General features: G+C 36.8%; 1 protein-coding gene across 5 annotated transcripts in view; it reads left to right on the forward strand.

Annotated features, from left to right (window-relative positions):
* The first annotated feature begins 7,623 nt into the window (after positions 1–7,623).
* Positions 7,624–14,650, forward strand: part of LOC121415728 (myosin-11-like) — a 56,308-nt gene continuing 49,281 nt past the window's right edge. For all 5 annotated transcript variants that reach the window (XM_041609051.1, XM_041609053.1, XM_041609054.1 and 2 more), the window contains exon 1: positions 7,624–7,692. The gene's annotated coding sequence lies outside the window, so the exon portion shown is untranslated. The remainder of the gene's footprint in view (positions 7,693–14,650) is intronic.

Genomic DNA, 14,650 nt, shown 5'->3' on the forward strand with positions numbered 1-14,650 from the left:
TCAACATTTTTCTGAGGTGGACTTGACCTTTAAGTTTCATGCAAGGTCTGTGCCTGCAGATTAACTACCACCTGTCCAGTACACCTCCATCTATTCTCTCTCTATATAGGCCTATCGTTCTCTATGAGGATTTTCTGGTATTTTTTGTTTGCTTTAAAAGTGATACTCCAGGCTGAAGATATTTATAATTCAATAAATAAAGTAAAATTCACAAAGCAAAATGAAAAAAAAGATTGATCAAAATCGGATAAGATTTGCATTATTCGGGTGAAACATTTCTAGGCCTTTCATTCAGGTGGCCTGATGATCTGGCCACCACCATCATCACCAAGAATCACTCTCAGCATTATTATTTATTCCATCATAAGGGGTACACATATTTACACATGCATGGAAAAATTAAACAAATATGATTTCATGTAAAAAGAAAAGGAATTTTGGGATGTGCATCGATCAGCTCACGTAATGACTCATGACGACGTGCATAATAACTGTTTTCACAATTTATGCAAAACTTAAAAATTCAATAGCTTCTTTATTTGTTATCCGATAGCATTTTGCTCTGTAAATTTTACTCTATTTATTCAGATATAAATATATTCTCAGCCCGGAGCATCCCAAGGGGGGTTAACAAGTTTAATGAGCTAAGATTTTTTTCGGAGGCCAGACGGCGCGGGGTAATTCATTTTCATTATGTGAGCGAAAGAAACGCCGGGAAAATAAAAAGAAAACGGGAAGGGAAAACTGAAGAAAAATGAAGGAAAATGTAGGAGAGAAGAAGTGTGAGAAAGAATATATCACCCCGAAGAAAGGCTGGAGAAATGAATTAAAATTGTGGCAAAATCCGGGCAAAAGGAACGAGAAAGCTAAGATGAAGGCGCCACGGGAGAGAAAAGAGAAAAAGGAAGGGAGAAATGAGGATAGAATGGGATGAGATAAAATGCTAAGGGAAATTCAATCTGAATTTCTAAATGAAGAAAAAAGACAAGAAACCAAAAATAATAAAGCATATAGGGCCTATAAGAAGGAAGAATTAATGGGATATGGCTATTTAATAGTCCGGGAGCAAGGCCCATCAGTGAAAGATGAGTTACAACCCACACCACAGCAAAGGTTTGATACCATAGGTAGCATATAGTGATCCTTTTCACTGCTAGGTATGTAGTCTCAAATTGTGGTATCACTTTTTAACACAGCAAAAACTGTGGTGTTAAACGGTGTACATATAGAGGACCACGTGTTCACCAGTTATTTTACACCGGTGTTAAATTGGTGGTGTTAGTTTTACACCTATAGGTGTTATTACAACACCTTTGTTACATTTACACTCTTTGGTGTTATGCTTAATCTCCAGTCTAGGGTGTAATTTTAACACCGCATGCAGTTTTTACAGTGTACTAAAATAGCAAAAAGATGAGAGAAAAAAATCAGTAACTTTAAGGGGAAGGTGAAATGTATAACTGCCATATCTCCGCTTGTATAAATACGTCATTCATGTGTCAAAATGACGCTGGGTGACAACTCTAACGTTACAGCAACATTCAAAAGTGAAAGTGAGATATCGAACCTTCAAAATAGGAACACACCAATGGCCAGTGACCATTTCCATCTCAAGTAGATATGAAAAAATTGGGACGATAAATTGATTTTTGTGTTCACATATTATATGGCGCTCTATATAAATCTATACTTGAATTAAATGTTATTCACAACAACATGAAGATTTTTAAACATTTTCAGATATGTCCTAAAGAGCCTGCGGGCTACTATTTACAATCTTATAGTGTCGTTAGTTTGGGATTCAACGCTGTTTAAATCAATTAGATTTACTTTTCACTGGCGATATAATCTGATCTAAACCAAATGTATTACCACTGGCGTAGGACTCCGCCCTCAAAAATTAAGATGATGGGGCCAGACATGGAGTTTGGAGCAAAACGTCTAAGGAACTGCGCGAGACCGAAGCGATTGAGACAAAAATTACGTTTTTAATACACCAATATTTGTTTTACAGATTATGACATATCATCCAGAAAATATTCTATTTCCTCCTTTTCCTTTCTTCCAACTTCATTTTGTGGAGCATTGTGGCCCAGTGGATTAGTCTTCGGACTTTGAAACAGAGGGTCGTGGGTTCGAATCCCAGCCATGGCATAATTTCCTTCAGCAAGAAACTGATCCACAATATGGTGGACTCAACCCAGGTGAGGTAAATGGGTACCGGTAGGAAATAATTCTTTAAAAACCTGTGTGCGCTATATGAACGCCTAGCTTAGCCGGGAAAATAGAAGCGCCTTGAGCACCTAACATTATTATTTTTTATCTTGACATTTTTTAGGGGTCAACGGCCCCAAGCTCCCTTTTCTCACAGCAGTATTTATTATTGAACATCATAAAATGTAAATATTTTCAAGTCGACCCCCCCCCCTCATATAGTCTTTGTTCATATCAAATCCCCCCCCATATGATGATCTCCGCTACCCGATAACAAGTATCAAAATGATACTGAATGACAGGTCCAATGATACGACAAACATTTTGGAAGTGAAAATCTCTATTTCGTGATAATTTTCAAACAAAGTTTACATGCAAATTCTGATGATCAGGTTCAATTCTCAGATGAATGTTACTATACTCAGTATTCCAATTCATTTGAATTGAATAAAGTAATTGAAGAAAATGTCGCAGGTTTTTGTTGTATTATTTGACTTTATTTCATTTCAGTTAAACATCTATTTTATTCTAATTGATATTTAATTAATTTTCATGTATACACATCGATAATATCATTAATATAGTAGAGAAAACAATGAATGTAAAATGCAGTATGTAAATTGTACATGGAAGAAAATCCCAGAAAGCAGGTGCCTTTGTCGGACTTCGGGATACCTCTAAACCATGAGTAAACAATTAACAATTAAAAAAGAAAGGGCTAAGAGAAGGAAAATGAAAACAAGAGAGAAGAGCATACAATAATATAGAGGCGAGCAAGCATGCAGTATAATAAGAAAGGGCATGAACTAATGACCCAGGAGTAGATTTAACGCATACTTTAATGAAGCAGCTTTTTTTATCTTTATTGATCCCCAGCAAATTATTGAGATATTTGCTCAAAATATTATTATCCGGCATAATAAACAATATTTTACCGGACCTGTTGAAATTTACCTCACCCTTTTTCATACTTGACATGTATTTGGAAATATCGTCTTTTGGCATCGGAAATTGGAGCAAAATGGCATTTTTGCTGTATCGAAAACAGCGGTAGTATCTTTTTTGCCTCAATAGGGGCTCCAAAATGGCAGATTTTCCCCATGGTAAATAGAAAAGGGGTGGGTAGCTTCGGCAGTCCCCCGGGAGGGGTATTTAATTCCCTAGAAATTCTCTATTATGTAACTATAATATCAACTCTTTTATCTCCAAGTAATTTTAAGACGATTTAGGGTGTTGCTCATAGCGGAAACAGCTTTTTGCATATAGGTGCTCCAAAATGGCAGAGTTTCCCATAAATAGGCAAAATACGGAATAGGGGTGAGTAATTCTGGCAGCCCTCTGAGTATAACCTCCATTCCCTTGCACTTCTCAAGTTTATAAAATGTATCATGTATATGTACCTGATAGAGAAAAGATTACTCTTTTATCTCCATATAGTTTCAGACGATGTGGCGGCTTGCTTTACAGCGGGAACAGCTTTTTGTCGGCTCAATATGGGGGCTCCAAACTAAAGATTTTCCCATGAGGCAAAATACGAAAAAGGCCGGGGGTGTGCAACTTCGTCAGCCCCTCTGTGTGGTAGAGGCTTCGATGTCCCAGCACTTCTTTATATGTATATAGCTAATAGAGAAATACTGTTTTGTCCCCAAGTGATTTCATGACGATAAAAGTGGCTTTACTACGTAGCAGAAACGTTCTTTTTACCTTAATGGGGCCTCGTGCAAAATGGCAGATTTTTACATAAATAGACAATACTGAAAATGGCTGGGTGACTTTGGCAGTCTTCCTGGGCGAGAAGGTTGCCAGCACCTCTTCATTAATAACATATAGATAAAAGGTTACTCCTTAAAGTGGTTTCAAATGAATAAAAGAGGGTTTAATACAATTTTTATATAGTAGAATAATTGCTAGCTGCCTCAATAGGGACTTCAAAATGACAAATTTTCCAAGCTATATATAGACAAACTTCGGAAAAGGATGGGGTAATCGACTTTGGCAGCCCCACCCCCTCCCCTTGGGGAAGGCCTTTCGGCCAATGCACCCTATAAAAGAATTTACAATTTAAAGAAATTAGAAAAATATCGGAGTCTGAAGAAAGAAAATGGAATATTGTTTGCATCAGATTATATCCCCAGTGAACAAGAAATGCTAATTGATTCATGCAGCGTTTGATCTCAAACTAACGACACTACAAGATTGCAAATAGTAGCCCACAAATGCTAGTTAGAATGAAATGTTTAAAAATATTGCCAAAATATTTATTTTGTTATGAATAACGCATATTTAGTTCCACTGTAGTTATATATACATAAAATTGATACGATAAAACAAAATTACTTTATCGTATCAATTTTGTTTATATCTACTTGAGATGGAAGTGGATATTGGCCATGAGTGTATTAATATCTTATTGGTTTGTTATCTATATTTCACTCTTAAATGTTACTGTTATATTGGAGCTGTCACCCAGCAACAGTTTGATACATGAATGACGTATTTATGGCATATACATACATTTCATTTTACCCTTAAAGGTTATTGATTTTTTTTTATGGTTGTTGCTATTTTACATCGCTCCTTGAATTCTACTATCCACAAATTGAGACTACTATATACCTGTAGCGGTCCACCCCAAGCCTCCTACCCCTATACGGTGTGAAAGTTGTACGAACTTCTTAAAGGTATTGTTTAACTTTGTGAGCAGCAGATTAAAAAAATTCTCAAACCAAGATGAAACATGTGTACAAGTGCATGTATTAGAACTAATAAACACTGAAAACAACCATTATTGAGAATGAAAAGCTAAAACTACAAGGCAAACCCCGATTTTGTAAATAGGTGTCTTATAGACACCTAAATAGTACACATAAGTGTATGGGATGAAATTAAGATGGTGTTTCTGGTCACTTTATATTTCAATTTTTGAAGCACTAAATAATTATTTTTGAACGCAATTTTTTCTGGGCTTCATTTTTGTAACATATCACAGACACAGGTGACAAGTGTGAACTTCTAGCTCAGATTTTTTAAAAGTCAAACCAATGTTAACCAATCACTTTAAATAGGACCCCTATATGAGATTTTGCTCCCGGACACCCCGGGGGGCCGGGGGGCACTTCCATTGACGAGTGGATAAATAGGCCTACCATGTGCGACCATGGGGTTTCGAAAAGCATCCTCACGTATTTTCCAATAGTAAAAATGCACCCCTGAAACCGTATACCCTAATTCACAAATATTGGAAACAAAACTCTTGGCAATTAAGTATTCCCTGAAATTAACCCCTAAACAAGTACAGCGATATTTCATTGTTATGTCCGTCGGTCGTCGGCCGCACACCATTTTAGTCCGGGGGCTAGCTGGGAGAGTTTATTCAGCTGATCGGGCACAAAAGGTTTGATGGCCCCCAAGATGTTGGCATGATATCAGTGGTCAAGAAAATGTGTTGCTGCCGGGTCATATCCTGTACGGAAGGCCCAGAGGACCCCATTTTTGCCGACCATCTTGAATTTTTCATGAAAATCAATTATTTTCATATTTTTGCACAAAAAAAAAGAAAAATATTAAATGAATACGCATTTCCAATTGATTTAGACAGTAGAAATCGATTGCAAGTGTTTTCATGACAGTCCGGTTAATATTTTTTGAAAAATATAAGAATTTATGCCAAAATTTTCATGTCCCCTTAGGCAAAAATTTGCATGTGCATTGATATCTTTCTGTTTTGTCATTAATATCAGCAATCAATGCAAAATATCAACATTCAACACGAAAGAGAATATATTTACGAGAGCATTGATATGCTTCATGATATAGTATTAAAGGAGAATGAAACCATTGGAACAAGATAGCTTGTGTGAAAACAGAAAAATCAAAGAAACAGATCAACAAAAGTTTGAGAAAAATCGGACAAATAATGAGAAAGTTATGAGCATTTGAATATTGCGATCACTATTGCTATGGAGATAGCAAATTGGCAATGCGACAAAGATGTGTGATGTCACTGATGAACAACTCTCCCCATTACTTTAGTATATATTTCACTTGAATTGCCTCTTTTATCACATCTATCCATAGATCATGTGTTCTTTCTACATGAGGGCATGTAATACATATTTTTTAAGAATACATAATGGATAAAGAGTTTGTATCATCGTAAGAAAAAGCAAAAAGAGACATTTTGAGGGTATTTTATAGTCCACCAAAGGGAAAGTTGTTCATCAGTGACATCACACATCCTTGTCGCATTGCCAATGGGAGGATCTCCATAGCATTAGTGATTGCAATATTCAAATGCTCATAACTTTCTCACTATTAGTCCGATTTTTCTCAAACTTTATTTATTCTTATTCTTTGATTTTTAATTCTGTTTCTACACAAGCCAATTTGTTCCAAAGGTTTCATTCCCCTTTGATTATATAGGGAAAATACCTGCAAATGCATTCCCCGATATTGCGATAAAATGGCACCAAAAAGCAACCTCCGTCACTAGTCACACTAGTGATACCGACTTCAATGCACTCGCTAGCTTGCCTTTCAAAAGAGTACAATAGACTCAATCGGTCTTGCCTGCCTTTGTTGTTGGTGTGACTAGCACGCATTAACGCATGTAATGAGCGTCGCGATAGAAAAGTGAATGTTACATAATTATGATGGGTATGAGGACAAAAGGCGTTTATTTATTACATGTTTAAGCAACTTTTATGTTCATGAAACCTCTTGGAAAAGTTAGAGGAGGAATGCTCTGCATGTCGCAAGCAATTACATTTGGACACCTTAAAACATAGTCCCGCAAGAGCCTGTCGAAGGTATTTAAACAACTTTTATTGTTTTAAACCACTTGAAGACAAAAGAGTAGACTTTCTTCTATCTGTTACATAAAGAATTACTGGAAAATGGAAACCACCCCCGTCAGTGGGATGCCAATATTTTTTATTATTTTTTCTGCTATTTTTACAATAAACTTAGTTTTTGTCAGGGTGAACTTCCCCTTTAAATAAAGAGGGGGGAAATCTACTTTCCACATTTTAAGACCGCTGTTGATGGATTTTTAAAGGGAATTTGTTCTCGAAATGCTTGACTGCTACTTGGAGTTGAAAGCAGCTAAGCCGCTGCATTTTTCGTAGTGAGAATTAGAAGAATAACGCATCATCGATACATTTTCAATCACTTAATCATCAACGCCCGTTCGAACAAGGAAGAGTTTATTTTAGCTATCGGTTTCAATGTAATATTTTAAGCAATCATTTCACCTCAAATTTTATTTAATTAAATATTTTGATATTGTTATTAAAAAAACATAATAATTTTAGGTAGTATTTTGATAAGAAGTATCTTCATTTGTATTTATCAGCAGGAAATCCAAAGAAAATGAATTTTGATTCCCCTCCAGACAAATAGAATATTCCAAATCTAGTTTACAAACATTACAATATGGCGACGCGTCCCTAGTTCCCAGAAAAATGAGCCGAGTGTTAGGTTTGTAATATTTTCTACATTTTATTGACTTTAATCTTATGAATTCTTAATGATCATTGTCTAAATTAATTCTTCTTCGAATTGTTCAGTTTGCTGCTTGTCTTAATGAAGTTTGTCAATGTTGTATTGATTCTTGTACTGGCTGTAGTCTAGATTTATGTTGTAACTTGTAAGTTGTAGTCTACGCCAGTACCGTACGGTACGACAAGTTAGGCATAGGCCTACATGTAGCAGCGGCCAGCGCGGCGGGGGCCCGCATGCCCGCATGTATATGCTGAACCAAAGCAAGGAGCTGGAACGAAGGCAGCTTCTTGGCTGAACGTAGACAGCTGGCAGCCGTCTGTTTCGAGGAGTTTTTTAACATTTTTTTAAAAATTTCTCCTCGTACACAGACGGCTCGCTATTGTGCAGCCACCATTAGGCATTAGGGGACTTGCAATGCAAAATCCCCCCGTCGCCGTCGGGGCTCTTCTACATGTATTTTTGTCTTTAATGAATAAAAATTTTGAAAATTAATGCGACCAAAATGCAAATTAATATTCCCTCTTGGCATTAATTGCCAAAAAAAGGAGAAAAATCAAGTTGAAAGGAACAAAAACAGTGACTTACCTCGGCTGTCGCGCAAATTCACTTCCCCGTTTTATCCGATCTTAAGTACCGTACATACATGACATAAACATATGGCCGTTGAGTCCCCTGTACAGATCGCGCTAGAACTTCAGTCTCTGTATTTGGTGAGTGAAGCCAACAGAGTTCAGATGAACAACCAAAGTAACAGAGACCGAAGCTTTTGGTCTAGGCTGAACGTAGAACCCACCGGCCACCCGCTCGCCGCTCACCAGACCATGTCCATGGTCACTGTTTCTGGCAGAAATAATTTTGGGGGGTGGCTAAAGCCTAAGCTGGCCTAAGCAGAATTTAAAAAAAAATTCAGCTTAGCCTTAGGCCAGCTTAGCCACCCCCCAAAAATTGTTGTATTGGCATAACCTGCCATACACTAAAAATTAGCTGCCACTAGTGCCAGGCTATAGTAGTAGAACTTAGAAAAGTAACTTAGAAGATGGTCATTCATGCCAGTCAATGTCTGTTGGCATCAGTGCGTCATGTCGGTATCCACTCACACTAGTACGAGGTTAGTATTGTACATGTATACTAACCTCGTAGTACACCGGACTGCGTTTGACCCTGGATTTCGAAGTAGTCGGCAAACATCGCTTCATAGCTGAAGTAATATTTGCTGAAACTCTTTCTCACTACTCACTGGGGCTCTTTCCGGTAAGTAGCAATCCAAAAGTATACACTAAAAAATTGAAATTTAATTTGGAAATAATAATCGTACAAAAAGAGCAAACTCGCTTACCTCGGCCTGGAAAGTGACTTCGCTTGTCTCTCCTACGGAAATACAAAAAAGCCCGATGGTGGCGCTAATAAACTTCACAACCTTGATTCAGCTCCTCGGTAATTTTATAACTGTGTCTAAATTCTTTGAATGCGCAATTCTTATGATTAATTGACTAAGTATGGGCACCAATAAATGAAATACCTTCAAAACATAATTCAAGATTATTATTGGCGATGATAACACTTTTTTGCAAATAAGTTAAAATGATGACTAATAAAAAATTGAAAAAAAATATACGTGCCTGGAACGAAACCAGTGGTACAGGCTTTAACGACTTTAACAACTGGGCGTTGTGGCGTGTGCCTGTAATCCAAGCTGTGGGGAAGTTACAAATTGATGCAGAGGTTCGAGCCCTGGTCACGTCTTTCGGATGGTGACGTTAAAGGTCGGTCCCAGACGTAAATAATCATATCTGATTGATACACGTCTGACAAAACTCAAATACACACACACACACACACACAAATGTCAATAATACGTTATACCAAAGTCTATACAATGAAAAGTTTAGGTGCCTAGTCTTTCCCTTGTCGTATCTTTGATATGAATATAAATCGCACGCCCTCTTTTGGCCAAAAATTGATATCATTGCTGATCAATTTTTATCTCTGTGAAATTTTCACTGAAGATCAAGAAAAAAATACATATTTTTTAAAAGAAACTTCAAGGAGAAGTCACCAAAGGATCTAAATAGTTCGGTAGTGTCATAGCAGAATGTGAAATCCCAAATTATGTGTTATGTTTTATTTGGGCAAAAGCCCATTAATATTTGCATGTGTCGTGTTTGTTGCGTGCATATGAATGATATTCCTTCGCACGCAAGATGAAAGGAATCCATGGGTGGTCAGTATCTTGACTGGATTACTGTGGACAGCTGGCAGACGTCTGTTTCAAGGAGTTTTTTAAACATTTTAATCTTTTTTATTTCTACTTGTACACAGTCACAGATGGCTTGCGATCATGTCGCCGCCATACAATGCAAAATCCCCCTGATGGGGCTTATCGATTTTTGTCTTTATTTCATAGAAATAGATCTAGATTTTTCTACAAAAAGAACTGGACCAAAATAAAGATTTTGATTCTGTTTTGACCTGAAATGCACCAAAACAGGAATAAAGTAAGTGCAGAGGCAGTATCATTGTCTTTGACCTTGGGGTAAAAGATTTCAGAATTTTCTAACAGGAGGGAAGCATTTTGTGCAAGTTTAAAGAAAATCAAAGAGGGTTGAACCTTGAAGAGTAATCCCTTTCAGCAGCTTCAAAGCTATCTAGGGATCCCGGTTGAGTGACAAGTTTTCTGGAAATTGTTTGATTTGAACTTTTGAAGTGGATAGACCCATGGTTTCAATTTTCTCCCTGATTGATCAGCCCATAGATTACACAATTTCTTTCCTAGATAAAAGGAATCGCTTGGAAATTTGGGCAGGCCAAGGCAGGATTCAATAACATAAGTGCATAAGATTATATTTATGCCAAATGTTCCTCTTTTTTTATACATTTAGTTGGATTGGAGGAGATTTTTAGACACATGGGCCCGAATTCACAAAGGTGGTTTTGAAAACTATGAGTCCATGGTTTATGCAGATTTCCTGTATAAATTACACTCAATTTATTGCGTATCTGGCGCATGTATAAAAAATGGCCAATATTGATGCATGCTTTTGTCACAGTGCGCCAAATTGACACCTGTGCAATTCCATGATAAAGTGGACATGACCATCAAATTTTAGAAATGGTCAAACCTGAACAAGTTTGGTATCATATTAAAGCTAAAAGACTGAATTTTTCAATTCTGTCCATAATAACGAAAAATTTGGTCCTTAAGATGCCAAATATGCAAATTAAATTAGCATAATTAATTTTTGTTTAAATGTGTGAAAAATGCATTAAAATTAAATATGTGTAGCAAGTGTTCCATTGAAAGATTCATAAAAATCTAAATGTGTTTTTCTGTGTTTTAGGGCTGAATTTCATAACAGGTTCACCAAAGTTCAAAATTTTCTTTGCGTTATGCTTCAGCGAACATTTAAACTCTCATGATAAATAATGTCACGGTGTTACAGTAAAAACTGATGTTTTTTAAATTTTATGAAAACTATAACTATAAGGATCTTTTAGTGCCCAAATCATTCTCACATATAACTATCATATACAAGTACTTACAAGTTAATTAGTCAGTTTGTTAATTAATTAAAAGTTACTTAAATCATGTCACGGTGTTACAATAACTGTAACACCGTGACTATAACACCGTGACCTACATTGCTATTGCACAGAAAGCATAGTAGGTTCCTGCCAAATGATGTTTGTTGAAGTGACCAGCTGATTTCTGTCAGTTGGGATGGAGGCTTGGCTGTTTCCAGGAAAGGTATAAACAAAGAGACCATGGAGAAAACCACAAGAAGATGAAACCCATGCTTTTATTGCAGGTTTGGATTCGGGGGGGGGGGGCACTTACATTGACGAGTGGATACCATGCGCGACCAAAAAAACACGTAAAAAGGATGTCCTTTTCACGATAGGGCACGTTACGTACGTAACGTGATAAGGGTGTCAAAAACACGAAAATTATGAAAAAAGGGTATCTATTTCGCTAGGAAAATTACGTGTTAAGGGTCGAATTTACGGGGATGATTAACATGTTTTATAAATTAACATGTTTTATAAAGGATGTCCTTTTTGCCCCAACACTTCGTGTTTAGAGTCCGATTTGCGCGAGGTGTAAAAGGTGGGGTCGTACTAAACCAAATAAGGTAAAGCCGACGACCGAAGGACCCGTAACAATAAAACATTCCTGTACTTGTTTAGGGGTTCATTTCAGGAATATTTGCCAAGAGTATCGATTTGTTTCCTATACTTGTTAAGGGTAGGGTTTCATACGCCAATACTTGTTAAGGGGTGCATTTTCAGAATATGGAAATTACGTGTTTAGGGTGCTTTTCGAGACCCCATGGTCGCGCATGGTATCCACTCGTAAATGGAAGTGGCCCCCCTGGGGTTTGGATACATCAAAGACAAGAATGACTGATGCACCACCATCTGAGGATGCAATCAAGATCGGAGACTGCATCTTGGTGCAGTATGAAGGTGCTCGGCAGAAATCGCTCAAATATGTGGCACAATTGATTGATATCCAAGACGGTGAATTTCATGTCATACACTATCATAAGAGTGATGAAAGGGGTACTCTTTTTGTTGCAAAGGATGTCACTGACAAGTATGGTTGGGTTGAAGAAAAACAAATAGTTTTGGATAACAGAGAGCGGTACCACTTTGCAATGCCAATCCAGGAAGCAAACTAAAAAAGACTTCAAGAAATCTTACAAATTTCTATAACATCTTGGAAATTGAGCGAATATCTACATGCAAGTCTGTAGATGCTGTGTGTTAATTTTTCTTCCTGTAATTGTTATGGGCTCAACTTATCTTTGTATACGTACATGTACATGCATAATTACCATAAAGTTGCAATTAAAAGTATAAATCAGTTTGCTGAGTGTTTCTATTAAGCTTTTTTTCTTTGTCTTCTTGTAAAATTGTATTTCAATTAATCTGCATATTTACATTAAAGTTTTTCTGCATTAGAGAGAGTTCATAACTTTTTTGAGTAAAACTTTTCCCATATCTTATGAATGAAACATGGGGGCCTACAAGAACCGTCACAGTGTTACAGTGTATATAGTTTTATTTTTTGTTGTTTTTGTTAGTGAAATTTTTAACTAGATTTTTCATCCTCATTAATTACATGTACTCTGATGTATGACATAAATTTTATTGATAAAAGATTGCTCAATGATACCTTTTAGATTACTATAGGTTAAAGTAGAAATATATTGAAAATCGTAAAACTGGAGAATCATATATCACAATAAAGGAGAAAATAAGGAGAACACGATGGTGTACATCATTTATCATGGAGACGGATGAAACTCAGTTAATTAATAGTTTGAAGTTCTCTCTCTCTGAATGCTTCAAACACGCAGAATTTCGTCCGCGAAATTGGGGATTTTTTATGACGTCACTGTCTGTACGAGAGGCGTGATTGGCTCTCCCACATGAAGCTCCACTTGCATGCAAAACCTGTTGCAAGGGTAGATTTTCTCCACATTGTCACTGAATATTTCGATCCCGAAATGATCGAAAGAAAACCCAGAATTTTATCTAGATTTGGATTTTCAAATTGATGATTTTGAGATGAAGAGAATGATGATGAAGTGAAACAACACAGTGACGTAGTTGGAGGTAAATTGGGGGAATTACGCCGATTATGAGGATGAAAATTCAACTTGCAACACAATCACAAGTAAAGTCATGTACATGCCGATTCGCTACCAATTCATGCTGCTGGAAGTGCTAGCTACACCGCGCGGGCCAAATTGAATTCATGCTGAACATGAATAACCACATCCAAACAGAGTCTATCATAAGAAGGAAAATGATATAACTGTACTTACAAACAAGTGAATAATCCGAACCTGAAGGCAAATCAACTCAACTAATAGTAGCAGACGATATGGCAAATGCACTGACGATAAACTTCGTGTGGCTGGATAGATTGTCACTCGTTCTGTTAGATGTAACTTTTTTCTCATTAATTTGACAAAATTACGAAACTCGTGGAATTATTTATCTATGTAAAAATAAAGTAACATCTCTTATTATTTTTTGAATTACGATAAAACCTGTTTTGAAGGAAAACGTTGAGGTAAATTAAAATTAGATGTAAAAGATCATCCCATCATGCGTAGCATTATGTGATCGTAAACAAACCATCACAACAACACATGCCGTATTGTTTGCTCGCCTTGGCTGAGACTGAGAGAATAGATCTATGCACGTGTTGCACAGCTCTCAATCAGCAAGGAAGGAATACGTGCATGTTTGCGATGGTTTGTTTGCAATGACATACAAGCTACGCATGTTGGGGGTGATCTTTTACATGTAATTTTAGTTTACCTCAACGTTTTCCTTCAAAACAGGTTTTATCGTAATACAAAAAATAATAAGAGATGTTACTATATTTTTATATATATAAATAATTCCCAGAGTTTCGTAATTTTGTCAAATTTATGAGTTACAAATTGCATCTAACAGAACGAGTGACGATCTATCCCAGCCACATGAAGTTTATCGTCGGTGCATATCGTCTGCTGCTATTCGTTGAGTTGATTTGCTTTCAGGTTCGAATTATTCACTTGTTTGTAAGTACAGTTATATCATTATTTTCCTTCTTATGATAGACTCTGTCTGGATGTGGTTATTCATTTTCATGGATTTAATTTGGCCCGCGCGGTGTACGTAGCTACCACTTGTAGCAGCAGCTGAGTTGGTAGCGAATCGGCATGTACATGACTTGTGATCGTCAGGCAAGTTGAATTTTCATCATAATCACCGGCATTGTTCCCCCATTATTTACCTCCAACTACCTCACTGTGTTGTTCACTTCATCATCATTCTCTTCATCTTTAAAATCATCAATTTGAGATGAAATTCTGGGTTTTCTTTCATTTCATGATAGAAGTATTCAGTGACAGTGTGGAGAAAACGTACCCACGCA

This window comes from Lytechinus variegatus, chromosome 5, assembly GCF_018143015.1.
Source record: "Lytechinus variegatus isolate NC3 chromosome 5, Lvar_3.0, whole genome shotgun sequence".
Classification (NCBI taxonomy): Eukaryota; Metazoa; Echinodermata; class Echinoidea; order Temnopleuroida; family Toxopneustidae; genus Lytechinus; species Lytechinus variegatus.